The following is a 16,109-nucleotide window of genomic DNA, read 5'->3' on the forward strand; positions in this document are numbered from 1 at the left end:
ATCAATTCTGTTGTATGCGTACAATTTGATCCTTTGTTGATTTCCGAGATATTTTTAAATTTGATGGACTGATCCAAAATTGAGTTTTCGTTATCGAAAACACACCGAGTTGTGTGATGTTGTGTAACACATTGGAGAAAAACCGGTTTCCAATGAAGATATCTAAACAATTCTTTCATTTTCGTCAAATGATATCATCGTTCTCCATTTTGTGCACAAAAGTTTGAGATCTCCTTTGATAATAATGTTGATATTTGTTTTTGATCTACTCTTGATCATCTCGCAAATTTTCTGGTGTTTTTGGGTCAGATTTTTAAAAGCTCGATTTTGTAGTGTCTTATGCGCGCGCTAACTTTATTCTTGTCTTCTTTTTTCGAATTATACAAGAGATTGGTCTGAAGATAGAGATGCTTTTTAGCTTCTATTGTTACTCCACTGAGTCTAGTTGTGCAACCATTCCCGTTCATGCGGTCCTTCTGAAAAATTTTAAAACTATTGTCAAGCAGGATGTCCGTGGTTACTCTTGATGTTAGCAGTTAACCTGGTTTTGTTGGACTGAAGAGGTCAAATGTAAAGGCCATTATTTTGCATGACAATGAAAATCCTCTTATTCGGAGGGTTAGTTTATGACTTGATTGTCAATCTACTTCAAAGTTGACTTCAATCCAGTCATAACGCTCTTTTTCATGTGATTTATAATATTTAGTATTCCAGTCTTGCTTAGAAAAGACTTCATCCCTAATTTTTTTTCAGTTCTTCAAGTCTGTGTTCAACCTGTAGTCTTCATGGGGGCGAAAAATTTTACTTATGTATATGGAGGTTATGTAGTTTATCAGCTCAGGGAAAGATAGCAGAATTTTGATCACACGGTTAGCTACGAATGTCAAAAACCTTCTAGGCGTAGAGTCAATCGAAGTTAAAAAAACTGTTGAATAGCTCCTTGCGTTTGTTTCAGTTCTGACTGATTTGGTTAGCCTAACTGTTTTCTATTTGTAGCATATGCGCCTAACTGTTTTCTATTTGTAGCATATGCGCATAACTAACTATTTGTAGCATATGCGCCCCAGAGGAATAGTACACAGTTCTATTATTAGCATGCTGAGTTTTTGTGAAGCTGTCAATGTTAATTTTGATCATTTTGGAGACTTTACATGAAATTCTCCCAATCAAGCATATATAGCTGCACCGTAAGCTTTATTGGAAATTTTTGCAAAATAAGTGAATTTTTATATTTTCTATAGCTAACATGGTCCAAAACGTGCTAAACTTAGCTTCGCTAGTAGAGGTAATCTGTTCATCCAGGCTTTAATTTATCTGTTTTAGTTACCCCAAAAATTATTATCCGATCCAATTTAGTGTAATCAAATATTTGGAAAAGAATATTGAATTGAGGCGTTGCAGCTGCTGGGAGACCAATAGTCTCAAATACCTTACCCAGGTTGCCAGATACTGTTCTTCTGTTGGTTTTGTTTACAATTTCAGGATAAGTCAAAATGCTGCTGACTGAATCTATCAACATCTTTTCTGTTTGGTGATGTTGATTTTGATTTTGCTGTCATTTTCGAACACTTTTGACCCACCGCATGGCTCAGTTTTAGAATAGTACGAGTGACTCCACGAATGACAATGAATTGAAAATTCTGTAAACCTGTTGCACATTAGAAAAACTCATGACTATCGAAGCGTTATACATCAGCAAATTGAAGCCGGGACTTAACACACACGACGAATATAGGGAACGGGAACTCACGCTAAATTTTTAGTTCAAATAAAAAAACTTCATATGAGAAAGAGAATTAGGGCAAAAAGAAGCCGCGGAATTTTTCCTCTTTTACCGGAGTCGAAGTCATCGTATTATAAAGAGGTTGTTAAAAAAAGAAAAAAGAGTAAACCTATGGAGCCAGTACTGTAACCGGTGGTTTTTGGGCGAAAACCAAATAAAATTAGAAGAAGTTTTATTTGTATCAAACATTTGAATTGTTGGCCCCAATTTCGAAAACCACCAGACTCGTACACATCGTCTTTACATTTGTGAATGAACGGTGTATATGAGTGTAAGGACGGCGTGTACGAGTCCGGTTGCTTTCAAAATTAGAGCCGAAATGTCTAGTGTCGGATCTTAAAATAAAATTCAGTGACTTTTCTTTCGCTTTTTGCCCAAAAACCGCCATTTACAGTTCTGGTTTCATAGGATAACAGATTCAAGTATGAGTTGTAAGCAGGCTAAAATTGTATATATGGAAAAGTTGCTAGAATTGTTTAAAATGTGTTCTCATAAAAATGTGAATACAAACTCATTTTAATCATTTACAATTTGTCAAACAGTTTTAATAATATATGTTGTCTGTTGTTTTTGTATTCTCGACATCTAGTTTTCCGCTATGTTATAGATATCGGTTTCCAAAAAGTGATACCTGTTTAAACTAATTTTGTCAAACGTTGTCTGGGCGAGAGAATTTCCAGGGTTTGGAGTTTTTGTGGCTTTAAAATATCAATGAAATTTTCTAGTTTTTTGCGTCACAAGATGCCAATTTTTCTTAGAGATCCATTTTGTCTGTAATTGGTGGACAACTTTGGGTTGATATGAGATTTTTGTGAGTTTTTATAAGTTGTCTAGTGCCTAATTTTTCTGATTGATTTTCTTTCTCGTTATTTTGACTTTTTTGCTGGTTTTGATCTTCAAGACCAATTATTTTATCTAGTAAAGCTCACGATAGTGCTTTCGATTTGTTCACTTTGAATAGAAAATTTTGCTTCAAAAAATTTTTAAAAGATGAGAAGTTAAATTTGATACACAATGCGGGAATTCCAAGTAATGGGAGGTAACGTTGGTTAAAGGTTCGCCAAACTGTTTTTTAAATCAGTCGTACCATTGCTGCATAAGAAAATTGATAGTAATGTAACAGAAAAGATTGAAGTTATTATCGACTATAAATTGGTTGAACATTTTTCAGTCAATTCTGTCGTTTGCGTACGATTGGTTCCTTTTCTGGTTTCCGAGATTTTTTTAAAATTTATGACTGCTAAATAGTCAGGAAGGTCAGTGCATTTTTTTTGTTCATGTTGAATAGGAGACCTAATTGTGTTTCAATGATTGGTCTGGTCCAAAATTGAGGTTTCGTTATCAAAAACACATCGAGTTGTTTGATGTTGTTTAAAACATTGGAGGAAAAATGTTTTTTCAATGAAGATATATAACCAATTCTTTCCTTTCTCGTCAGAAGATATCATCGTTTTCCATTTTGTAAACGAAAGTTTTTTGCACTCTCTTGATAATTCTTTTGCTGATAATTGATGTCTCGGTAATTGTTGATATTTTTTTTGATCTAATCTCGATCAGTTGGCAAACTTTCAGATGTTTTTGGGTCCCATCTGTAGGGGCTCAATTTCTGAAAGCCTCATGCGCGAGCTAATTTTTTTCTTGTCTTCTTTTTTCAAATTATTCAAGAGATTGTTCTGAAGATAAAGATGTTTTCTAGCTTCTATTGTTTCTCCGCCGAGTCTAGTCATGCTATCATTCCCGTTCATGCGGTCTTTCTGAAAAATGTTAAAATTATTATAAAGCAGGGTGTCAGTGGTTGTGCTAGATGTTAACCAGTTAACCAGATTTTTGTTAGACTCAAGATATCGAAGGGAAATGGTATTATATTGATTGACAATGAAAATCGTCTAATTAAGAGAGTTAGGTTGTAGACATTCAGGGTAATTTTAATTTGTTTGATAGGTCTTGGCTTGATTGTCATTCTCTTTGAAGCTTGACTTCAACCCAGTCGTTATCCTATTTTTCTAGTAGTCTATAGTTTTCAGTTTTCCAGTCTTGCAAGAAAAGACTTCATCCCTAAAGTTGTTTTCATTTCTTCAAACTTTGTTTTCTTTTATTCAAACTTTCATCTTCGTGTGGGAGAAAAAAAATTATTTGTAAGGAAGTTATGTAGTTTATCAGCTCAGAGAAAGATAGCAGAATGGTCACCTATCATTTTTGGCCAAACACTATGGCCAAGATTTTTCAATTTTGTAATGCCGATGGGGAACATTTTTTCAGCAGTCATATACCCTGCAGTTAACTCTTGGGATCTTTAAAATCTCTTGCACTTGTGTTCTGTCGTGCTCACTACTTGCACTAGCATTGTCATCATTTTCAATTTATCCTCATATTCTCACTGCAATGTATTCCTGTTCAGAAATTGGTGCCGCAACAGACGCATCAGAAAATAACTTTATCTTTAGAGAGTGGCTTATTGCAAGTGCCGGAACTGATGCTAATACGTCCTTGAGGCTCATTACTGCTTACAAAATTTTCTCACATTTTGATTTTCAGTTTGTTGCAAACTCTTTTTGAATTTCTTTATTTATTAATGGAGTCAAATGATTGCTATTGAAAACTGTGGAACCAATCCTGGTAGCGGTGATTTTTGTTCTTGTTTTTGTGTCATGAGTAGCCGCGGAATTTTTCCTCTTTTACCGGCGTCAAAGTCATCGTATTATAAAGAGGTTCTTAGAAAAAGAAAAAAAGAGTAAACCTATGGAGCCAGTACTGTAACCGGTGGTTTTTGGGCGAAAACCAAATAAAATTAGAAGAAGTTTTATTTGTATCAAACATTTGAATTGTTGGCCCCAATTTCGAAAACCACCAGACTCGTACACATCGTCTTTACATTTGTGAATGAACTGTGTATATGAGTGTAAGGACGGCGTGTACGAGTCCGGTTGCTTTCAAAATTGGAGCCAAAATGTCTAGTGTCGGATCTTAAAATAAAATTCAGTGACTTTTTTTTCGCTTTTCGCCCAAAAACCGCCATTTACAGTACTGGTTTCATAGGATAACAGATTCAAGTATGAGTTGTAAACAGGCTAATATTGTATATATGGAAAAGTTGCTAGAATTGTTTAAAATGTGTTCTCATAAAAATGTGAATAGATATTCATTTTAATCATTTACAATTTGTCAAACAGTTTTAATAATATATGTTGTCTGCTGTTTTTGTATTCTCGACATCTAGTTTTCCGCTATGTTATAGATATCGGTTTCCAAAAAATGATACCTGTTTAAACTAATTTTGTCAAACGTTGTCTGGGCGAGAGAATTTCCAGGATTTGGAGTTTTTGTGACTTTAAAATATTAATGAAAATTTCTAGTTTTTTGCGTCACAAGAAGCCAGTTTTTCTTAGAGATCCAATTTGTCTGTAATTGGTGGACAACTTTGGGTTGATATGAGATTTCTGTGAATTTTAATAAGTTGTCTAGTGCCTAATTTTTCTGATTGATTTTCTTTCTCGTTATTTTGACTTTTTTGCTGGTTTTGATCTTCAAGAGCAATTATTTTATCTAGTAAAGCTCACGATAGTGCTTTCGATTTGTTCACTTTGAATAGAAGATTTTGCTTCGAAAAATTTTTAAAAGATGAGAAGTTAAATTTGATACACAATGCAGGAATTCCAAGCAATGGGATGTAACGTTGGTTAAAGGTTCGTCAAACTGTTTTTTAAATCAGTCGTACCATTGCTGCATAAGAAAATTGATAGTAGTGTAACAGAAAAGATTGAAGTTATTATCGACTATAAATTGGTTGAACATTTTTCAGTCAATTCTGTCGTTTGCGTACAATTGGTTCCTTTTCTGGTTTCCGAGATTTTTTTAAAATTTATGACTGCTAAATAGTCAGGAAGGTCAGTGCATTTTTTTGTTCATGTTGAATAGGAGACCTAATTGTGTTTCAATGATTGGTCTGGTCCAAAATTGAGGTTTCGTTATCAAAAACACATCGAGTTGTTTGATGTTGTTTAACAACTTGGAGGAAAAATGTTTTTTCAATGAAGATATATAACCAATTCTTTCCTTTCTCGTCAGAAGATATCATCGTTTTCCAATTTGTAAACGAAAGTTTTTTGAACTCTCTTGATATTTTTTTTTGCTGATAATTGTTGTCTCGATAATTGTTGATATTTGTTTTTGATCTAATCTTGATCAGTTGGCAAACTTACAGATGTTTTTGGGTCCCATCTGTAGGGGCTCAATTCCTGAAAGCCTCATGCGCGAGCTAATTTTTTCTTGTCTTCTTTTTTCAAATTATTCAAGAGATTGTTCTGAAGATAAAGATGTTTTTTAGCTTCTATTGTTACTCCGCCGAGTCTAGTCATGCTATCATTCCCGTTCATGCGGTCTTTCTGAAAAATGTTAATATTATTATAAAGCAGGATGTCAGTGGTTGTGCTAGATGTTAACCAGTTAACCAGATTTTTGTTAGACTCAAGATATCGAAGGGAAAGGTTATTATATTGCTTGACAATGAAATTCGTCTAATTAAGAGAGTTAGGTTGTAGACATTCAGGGTAATTTTATTTGTTTGATAGTTCTTGGCTTGATTGTCAATCTCTTTGAAGCTTGACTTCAACCCAGTCATTGTCCTATTTTTCTAGTAGTCTATAGTTTTCAGTTTACCAGTCTTGCAAGAAAAGACTTCATCCCTAAAATTGTTTTCATTTCTTCAAGCTTTTATTCAAACTCTCATCTTCGTGTGAGAGAAAAAAAATTATTTATAAGGGGGTTAGGTAGTTTATCAGCTCAGAGAAAGATAGCAGAATGGTCACCTATCGTTCTTGGCCAAACACTATGGCCAAGATTTTTCAATTTTGTAATGCCGATGGGGAACATTTTCTCAGCAGTCATACAACCTGCAGTTAACGCTTGGGATCTTTAAAATCTCTTGCACTTGTGTTCTGTCGTGCTCACTTCTTGCACTAGCATTGTCATCATTTTCATTTTATCCTCATATTCTCACTGCAAAGTATTCCTGTTCAGAAATTGGTGCCGCAACAGACGTATCAGAAGAAAATTTTATCTTTAGAGAGCGGCTTATTGCAAGTGCCGGAACTGATGCTAATACGTCTTTGAGGCTCATTACTGCTTACAAAATTTTCTCACATTTTGATTTTCAGTTTGTTGCAAACTCTTTTTGAATTTCTTCATTTATTAATGGAGTCAAATGATTGCTATTGAAAACTGTGGAACCAATCCTGGTAGCGGTGATTTTTGTTCTTGTTTTTGTGTCATGAGAAGCCGCGGAATTTTTCCTCTTTTACCGGCGTCAAAGTCATCGTATTATAAACAGGTTGTTAAAAAAAGAAAAAAGAGTAAACCTATGGAGCCAGTACTGTAACCGGTGGTTTTTGGGCGAAAACCAAATAAAATTAGAAGAAGTTTTATTTGTATCAAACATTTGAATTGTTGGCCCCAATTTCGAAAACCACCAGACTCGTACACATCGTCTTTACATTTGTGAATGAACGGTGTATATGAGTGTAAGGACGGCGTGTACGAGTCCGGTTGCTTTCAAAATTGGAGCCGAAACGTCTAGTGTCGGATCTTAAAATAAAATTCAGTGACTTTTCTTTCGCTTTTCGCCCAAAAACCGCCATTTACAGTACTGGTTTATTAGGTTTACTCTTTTTTTATTTTTTTCAACAACCTCAATCATACGTTGGCGCCGGTGCAAAAAAAATTTCCGTGGCTTCTCATAAAACAAAAAGAAAAACAAAATCAACGTTACCGAGATTAGTTCCACATTTTTCGGTAGCAGTTATTCGACTTCAACAATAGATAAACAAAACAAAGAAGAAGTTGCACTGACTGAAAAACCAAAATGAGTAAAAAAAATAAGAACAGTAAGCAGTAATCATCCTGAAAGACGTATTAAAATTAGTCTCGGCACTAGCAGCAAGTCAGTCTCTAAAAATACAGCTATAATCCGATGCGTCTGTTGCGGCACAACTAAGCGCAGTACCCTCAATGTACGAGTTTTAGCAGCAAAGGCATTACCACACTGCAACCAGTCAACCAAAAATTGCTCTGCAACAAATGATTACAACAAAACAATCGTGACATAGTTTCGGACGTTCTTAAAGATCTCCGGTTTCAGAAAATGAATTTAAAATTACAAGAGGTGTTGATTACACTATTAAAAAAACAGTTAGCTTCAACGCTGTTGAGCTCAAAAACAAAATGATCCAACAAAATGACAGCTTAAGCAAAAGAAATCCACTGCTGCTAAACCGAATTCTGAACTTGAAGACCTTGTATTAAGTATACGTGATTAAATGGAAATGATGGCAAGGCTCGTGCAAGAGCTGAGCATGACAGAGCACAAGTGCAAGAGATTTCAAAGTGCCTAACTTTCAACTGCAGAATATCTGTCTGCTGAGAAAATGATCCCCATAGGCAATACAACAACCACAAAATCCTGGCCATAGTGTGTAGCGACAACGAAAGGTGACTATTCTGTTATCGTTCTCTCAACTTATAAATTACATAAACCACATTTAAATAAGTAAAATTCTCTCCCGCACGAAGATGAAAGTTTGAACTCAAGCTTGACAAAATAAAGAAATTTTGATTGATGAAGTCTTTTGTAGGCAGGCAGCTGAAATTGAAAATTATAAACTAAATAAAAAGAGTATATTGGCTGGATTGAAGTCGACCTTGAAATAATTTGACAAACAAGCCAACAATTGACCAACCTTTTTAAAATACCTTGAATGTCCACAGCCTAAGTTTCTTAACAAAACAATTTTCATTTTCAGGCAATACAATGCCCTTTACCTTCGATATCTTCAGTCTAACAAAAATCAGGTCAACTCAACCACAGACATCCTGCTTTATAATAGTTTTAACATTTTTCAGAAAGACCGCATGAACGGGAATGGTTGTATAACTAGACTCGGCACAGGAACATAGAAGCTAAAAAACATCTTCATCTTCAGAACTATCTCTTAAATAACCCAAAAAAGAAGACATGAATATTTTTGGTTCGCGCATATGACTCTCCGAAATTCAGCCCCTATAGATGGGACCCGGTAACATCTAAAATATTGCGAACTGGTTGAGAGTAGATCAAAAACAAATGTCGTTATTATTATAAAGGGAGATCTCAAACTTGCATGCACAAAATGGAGAACGATGATATCATCTGACGAGGATGAAAAGCTTTGGTTTAATATCTTCAATGAAAAATCCTTTTGTTCCCTCTAATGTGTAACACAGCATCAAACAAATTGACGTGTTTTTGACAACGAAAGCTCAAATTTGGACTAGCCCAAGCATTGAAAATAATTAGGTCTCTTATTCAACATAAAAGACAAAATTTCTCTGACCTTCTTTCCTATTTAGCAGTCATCATTTTTAAAAGTTTTTCGGAAACCAAAAAAGGAAAAATTTTAACGCATACAACAGAGTTGATTGGAAAATGTTCAACCAATGGCTAGTCGACAAAACTTTTAATTTTTTCTGCTACAATTATATCAACTTTCTTATGCAGCAAGAAAACGACTGATTTAACAGACTGTTTGATGAAATTTTACCAATCATCCCATTGTATGGAACTCCCGCACTGGGTATCATATTCAACTTCTATTGGATTCAAAAATTTAAAAAATTTTTGAACCAAATACTTTCCAGTCAAAAGTGAGCAAATCCAAAGCACAATCATGAGCCTTACTAGACAAATTTTTTTCTGAAAGAACAAATCCATCAAAGTAGTCGCGATAAACAGAAAAAAATGAAAAAAAATTTTGGACAGTTTAGCAAAGTTGGAAAATATCCCAGATCAATCCAAAGTTGTCCACCAATTACAGACAAAATGCATTTCTTAGAAAAATTAGCATGTTGTGACGCAATCAAATCGAAAACCATAACATCCCTTATTGTTAAAATCTTTTAACAAATTGTGAATGTATAGAATGAATGTGTGTTTACAATTGTATGAGACCACATTACAATCAATCCGAACAACTATCCTAAAACAATTGAGTCGAAAACTTATCCATATAAAGAATATTTGTTTGCCCCAAAATGAAAATTATTACATGAACTAAGAATATAGCGTGAATTTCTGTCCCCTTATTCTTCATGTGTGTTTAGTTCCGGCTTCAATTTGCTGATGTAGTTAGCTTCGTTGGTCACGAGTTTCTCTACTGTGCGGCAGGTATACAGAATTTTCAAATCAATGTCATTCGTTGAATCACTACATTAAACAAGAGGTGGAACCACATGGAAAAATTTCTTTGATGTTCTGATATCCTTGCGGTAGCAGTCCGGCTTGTCTTCCCAACATAGTTGGATCCTCATCCATTACATTTTATCTCTTATACCATTTGGGATTCCAGATTCCTACCGAAAAATGATTTTATGGTGGGGAGGCCTGATCTCAATTTTCGAGTTATGACTACCAATTGCAAGTCACATAGTTTCTTCAATTTGCTTGCAAATTCTTTTGTAAGGTTGCCTCTATATTGTAGAAAAGTTTTTGGTTTTGCGTCAGATCTTTTTTTTATGCTCCTTTGGTGATGTTTTCAATTGTTCTTACTGTCAATTATTATCATTTCTATCATTTGTAAGTTATGGTTCTTTATTTTGGAGGACCCTTCATATGGGTTTTGATATTTGGTCCAGAATGTCTTGTTCTTTTCAGGCGCTTGATCCAAGGCCAACCAATGAGATGTTGCGTTAAAAATCCTGTGAAACGTCCCTTGAATCCCATTTTTATATGCTGAAGCGGTGCAGAACTCTATTGTCCTTTGCGAAAACCTTAATGTGCATGCTGTTGTTGATTGGGATTTACAGCTTCCGCTGAAGGGAGCTGATCAAAGATGGTTCACAACTCCTAATGATTCCAATTGTGGTAGCAGTTGTGGCAGTCACATTGTAGTACCAATGTGCGGCAGTTTGAGCAGCAGAATCTGTCTTCAAACTGTTTCCACATGAAGTTCAAGAGACGGCGCTTCAAGCCCACTGGAAAGAAGAAGTCCACGTCCTGGGGAAGCAAATTTTTAACGCTTGATACTCTAAACAGGCGAAACTGGCGCCACTTTTATGTTCGTGGTAGATTACTCCTGATTTTTTTATCGCTTAATCTAGATTTGTTTGTTTCGAATACTTCTATTTTGCAGTCGGTTAAGTTTTTATTTCTTAGCAGCTTTGACAAATACAGAACATGCAATGAAAATGCAATACGGAGAAAATCAATAGGCCCCTTGGTTATGGAAAGGGTACAACCACTACAAGGCAACTGTGAAAAAAAAATTGAACACAAACGTAGGATACGTTGTTCCCGTAATCTTGTACGGATGTCGTTTGATGAGGAAGCAAAACAGATCCACTTGCGATAGATAGATAGAAGAGATTATAGACTACAAGAAATAGTGAGATAGAAAGAGCGATAAGGTAGAGAGCAGGAGCAAACGAAAACAATTAAATTCGCCTAATTAAACAAAATATTACCACATTCACTATACTTTGAGTTACAATCCGTTTTAATTCTTTCTGACCTAATTGGCGGTAGATACTATAGTATCCTCACTCAAAACATAAGTTTAATCTACAAATAATAATAAAAAAGGGCCGTGTACACCATCCGGCATCGATGGATGTAGGTCAAAAAATAGGGTATGATGAGTAGCACTTAGTAGCCGGATGCTGCACTCCGAGCTGTTCCCCTCCGGACAGTGTAAAGACGGCCCAGTCACAAAAATAAATAACAAATGGAGAGGAAAGCACCTATATATATAGCACACATAGGGAACTAGAATGGAAGGATTAAAATAAAAATGGATCATCAAGGAATAAGCAAATGAATAAAGATAAGCAGCCAAACACTCAGTGCAGCCTTTCCTCTTCCACGACGGCGCTAATCGAAGTCTCACTGAGAACACGAGGCTTGAGGGCACGACATCCCCTCAAGCAGAGAACACAGCTCCTCAGAAGTGCGAAGCTGATTTTCGTTCGGATGTAGCTTATTGTGTCGGCGTACGGCTCTCCGCGTTTTTCGCTGATCTTGGTTGCGAGTTGTTTCATAACGCGCGATGCTGATGGACCTGGACCACCCGAACAAGCAAAAACCAGTGCATTGAAGCTGCTGTGTTCGGTTTCGCGTATTCGCTCTTCGTACTTATTTCGCTTGATGCTCTCGTGATATTTGTATGCATCTTTTATGGTCTTAGGGCAGCTCTTCGCATGAGGGTTGAAAATCTTCACATCGAAGAAAGTTAGATTAAAGCGGGAGCCCCACAGACCGTTTGCCTTGATGTCCAGTCGAGCGTCATCATCCATCAGTGGTGGTGGAATTACTCGAGAAAACTTCTCCATCGAGCGACTGAAGTTTTGGCTCTATCTGTACATCGTGGCAAACGTCATCCATCAGGTTTGCAAACACATCTCTAATTTCGTTGTGTTGTAGGTGCGTATAACCGCCTTTGGCGCAATGGAGGGCATGGGTGAGGCTGAATTCTTTCTCGCATGGGCATATGGCTGGCGTGTTCTTCGCTTCCCAGGTGTAGCGAAGTGCTATTCCATCACGGAACTCAGTCTTCGTGAGGTCAAAACCATGTTTTGACAACGGAAGCGCGTTAAGCCAGCTTGATGCTCCTTTCTCCGAGGCCAGCTGGATGGTATACTTCATTTCTGGTAGATTGTTTTCGATTCTGGATTTTTTCGAGATGAGTTCACGTTGATTGTCTGCTTTCTGTCTGAGACTGATCTTGGTTTGTTCTACTTCACATTGTTGAATATTATTGAATGACGCCAATGGTCTTGAGAGTTCAACTGATTGCTCAAGATTTTTGTGAAGATCTTGTGGGAGGGCGATGTTAAGCCCACCCATTCTGAGAGGGAGAGAAAAAAGTTCTCTTTCCTCTTGGATTACTTCTTTGCCGACGATGTTCGGTATGACTCGGCCAAGCCGCTCCTCCACCTTGTCCAGAAACCCCTCCATGAAAGGTGTAGTACGCGAAAGGAAGCTCAACTTCTGTTGAACCCCCTTCGTCAAACATGCATAGGCATTCTGGGGAGAGGTGAGAGCAAATTGACCAAGTCTGTCTAAACTTTTTGTGTATTTATTTTCTGCATCTTTCAGGAAATTTTTACTGGCCTCAGAGCTTCCGATAACTGATCCCAGGACTCGAGCGCCCTGCGTGATTTCCACATTTGTGCCTGCAAACACAGTTGACGCTTGGCGCTCGCCTCCTGGCTTAATTATCAACTGACACTTCGGAGGATTGACAAGATATCCATACTTGGGACCGAGCTCAGCGAGCTTGTCGAAGAGTGCCCTGATATCTTCTAACTTACCGACGACGCTACCATCATCAGCATACCATTTTTGGGTCAAAGAGTCATTATGAAGTCTTGTTATTAGGGTTAGGATTGCGATTCCATACATTGCCATCGCAAGGGGATCGCCTTGTGTCGTACATTCCTGAGACAGTATGGTCGACTTACCGATGTAGAGATGAGACGGGAGGCTATAGGAATTCTGTAAGGCAACATGCAAAGATGGGCATAAGGCTTTCACGTTCTCTAAAGCTGTTCGTCTATTGAGCACGTTAAAAGCGTTTTTGGCATCAATTAGAAGAATTGCTTCGTTTTCGGGATCATCAAAACTGTGGCGAAGCGAATGTATGGCATGTTCTATGCCACATTTCTGGCCCAGGCACAGTTGCATGTTTCCACCGAGGGATGTTAGATCTTGCCTGATGCAGTCGACGATTATGCGTCCGGTGATGCGACGCATTACTTCACCAATACCAATAGGTCTCACACCTGGACATTTATCCAGAGCCACTAGTCGACAACCATTGAATGCAATCAAATCATCCGGTGGTATTATGGACGTGGCAAGCCTCTTAGCAAACTTGGCAACAAGCTTGCACAGGTTTGTGGAGGTTTGTCCGAAAGCAGAAAGTAGTCTACGCCAGTCATCGGCATCGAGACCTGAAGGCCCGGCACTGCCATGAGTCTTCATTGCATGCTTTCGGACGAGCCTGGCACTGATTTTGTCGAAGACAGCAGGGTGGTAAGGAAGCGTGCGTGGATGTTCGCTCCGAATGCAGTTGGGCTCCAAGGGTTGACCTTCAGGATGTTTGTCGCGTAAAATCTCGAGGACCGGTCTATCGTCTATGAGATCGGTAGGTGCGAGCACGCCGCCTGTGTGCTCATCCGAAAGAACGCGAATAGCATTACTGATCTTACCACGAGACATGAAATCGTTGAACATCTTGAGATCAGAGTGCTGCTGTTTGTTCCTTGAATTTATTCTCATTTGGATTGCCTTCGCTTCACAGAACAGTTCTGAGAAGTTGCAGCTGTACCATGCTTGCAGTCTACGCCTGATGGTCTTATTGTTCGATCCATTGTCCGTGTTCTTTGTTCGACTGAGGGTTAGGTGCGGAAGTATCATACAGAGGGTCAGAGATATATCGGATCTATCCGTGTTTACGGCAATCGGGGAAAGGACACTGTGAAGGGCTTCGGCGAACTGTTCCCCTGTCTTGTCCTTACCAAGCGTGAAGAACGAGGGCTTCCAAGTGACGACCTCGCGGTATATTTGGCGCACTGTTACCGCGTGATGAGGCTGGAAGTGGTCCCAAAAATTATTCGATGCTGCGGCGACGGAACGTTCGGGGGCGTGCGATATTGCAGGATCTATGAGTGCAGTGTCGGGAACGATCAAAGCGTTGTGTGGTGCCGGCGTTGCGATTGCTGTTTCGGTGGCTGCGGTGATCTCAGAGCAGTTTTTGCAGCTGAAGTTTTCGGTCCAATCTTTCGCTGCGGCTAGACCACTGCATTTCACGTGCAAATATTTATAACATGTATGACACCAGACGCCTCCCCTACGTAGGGGACCCTTGCAGAGTGAGCAATGGGTTTGATCAGCCATCAAGCTGCGGGCTAGGAGTTGGGAAGGCTGTACTGAGGGGGACTAGATTAAGTTAATTACAGGAGAGTAGTAACAGCAACGATATTTAAAGTATTGAATGATGTTAAACAGAATAATAGTGAAAACATGGTTTCCATGAAAGGAGAAGTGCACGGTGTCTTTACAGAACAGGTTAGGTTGAAGAACATTTCTAAATGAGGCTGAAACAATAAACAACTTTAGGGCACAAGAATCAATATAATTATACAAAGCGTAGTTAAGGGCACTGATTTTCTTATTTATGAGGCGATTAGAGCTGGTGGGTATAACTTTGGGAACAATCAAATTATTTGGGCTAAATTAAACAATAATCAGCTGAATGAGGAATTTCCAATGCTCTATGAAAGTTTCAATACTACTACGGTTATCATTGAAGCCGGCAATTACTACAACAGTGTTCAGCTTCTGGTCTGGGTATTTATTGATAACATCACAGAGATCTAGCAGCTTAGCACCTCGATAGGAGTGAACACAACCCTTTACTTGACCCTCGTCTACATATTTGGTACGAGAAGTACCCAAGACCAAGTCCGAGCAGCTGGAGGGAATAGGGTAGGCATCAAAACGGCCCATTCACAGAGCCTGCTAACATTCAAAACACAAAAAAAAATGCTCTGAAAATGAAATCAATTAGAATGCTACGACCTGATGTGATGAAGGAAGATGGTTGGCATCAAAACATCCCATTCACGGAGCCTGCTAACATTCAAAAACACAAGAAATTGTTCTAAAAAAGAAATCTGTTAAATGATACGACCTGATGTGATGAGTCGGACCTTGACTCTAACGAACCATACCCGAACCTCGCCTCTAAAACCCTCCCAATGGAGGTCCCCAGTACAAGGATTTTGCCATAACAAATCTATTTAATAAGTTTATCACAACAATTAGGCTTAATAAGTTTATCACAACATAAGTTTAATTGAAAACGATTGCAGGAGACAAGAAAAGTATAAAGATGAAAATACTGAAGACTCGTCTTCGTCAGAGTGATGAAAACTTATGGTCACGCAGCTCCCAGTTATTCAATATCATTAGCAAACATTCCAATCTTTTAGACCCAGAGCAAAGGAAATTAAGTGTTAGTGATTTCTTCTGGCGTTACTTTCTATGTCTAAGCTGAAACTGTAACCTTCCACCAAACCTAGCAGATATAACTTATTTGTAAACCTAATGAGTAAACCTATATAACTCATTTGTAAACTGCGAATTAAGAACAACCAAAGCCATGAGGGCATTTTTTCAAATCAAACGCAACCTCTCAAATATTTTTAACTGGAACCCTAAACTGGATGCGTACATTGGTTAAGTTGTTCCAACTGTCCCTTCGCATCACAGACATGGATGCCCTCCGCGACAAAGATG

Source organism: Convolutriloba macropyga, chromosome 9, assembly GCF_964194025.1.
Source record: "Convolutriloba macropyga chromosome 9, txConMacr16.3, whole genome shotgun sequence".
Taxonomy (NCBI): Eukaryota; Metazoa; Xenacoelomorpha; order Acoela; family Convolutidae; genus Convolutriloba; species Convolutriloba macropyga.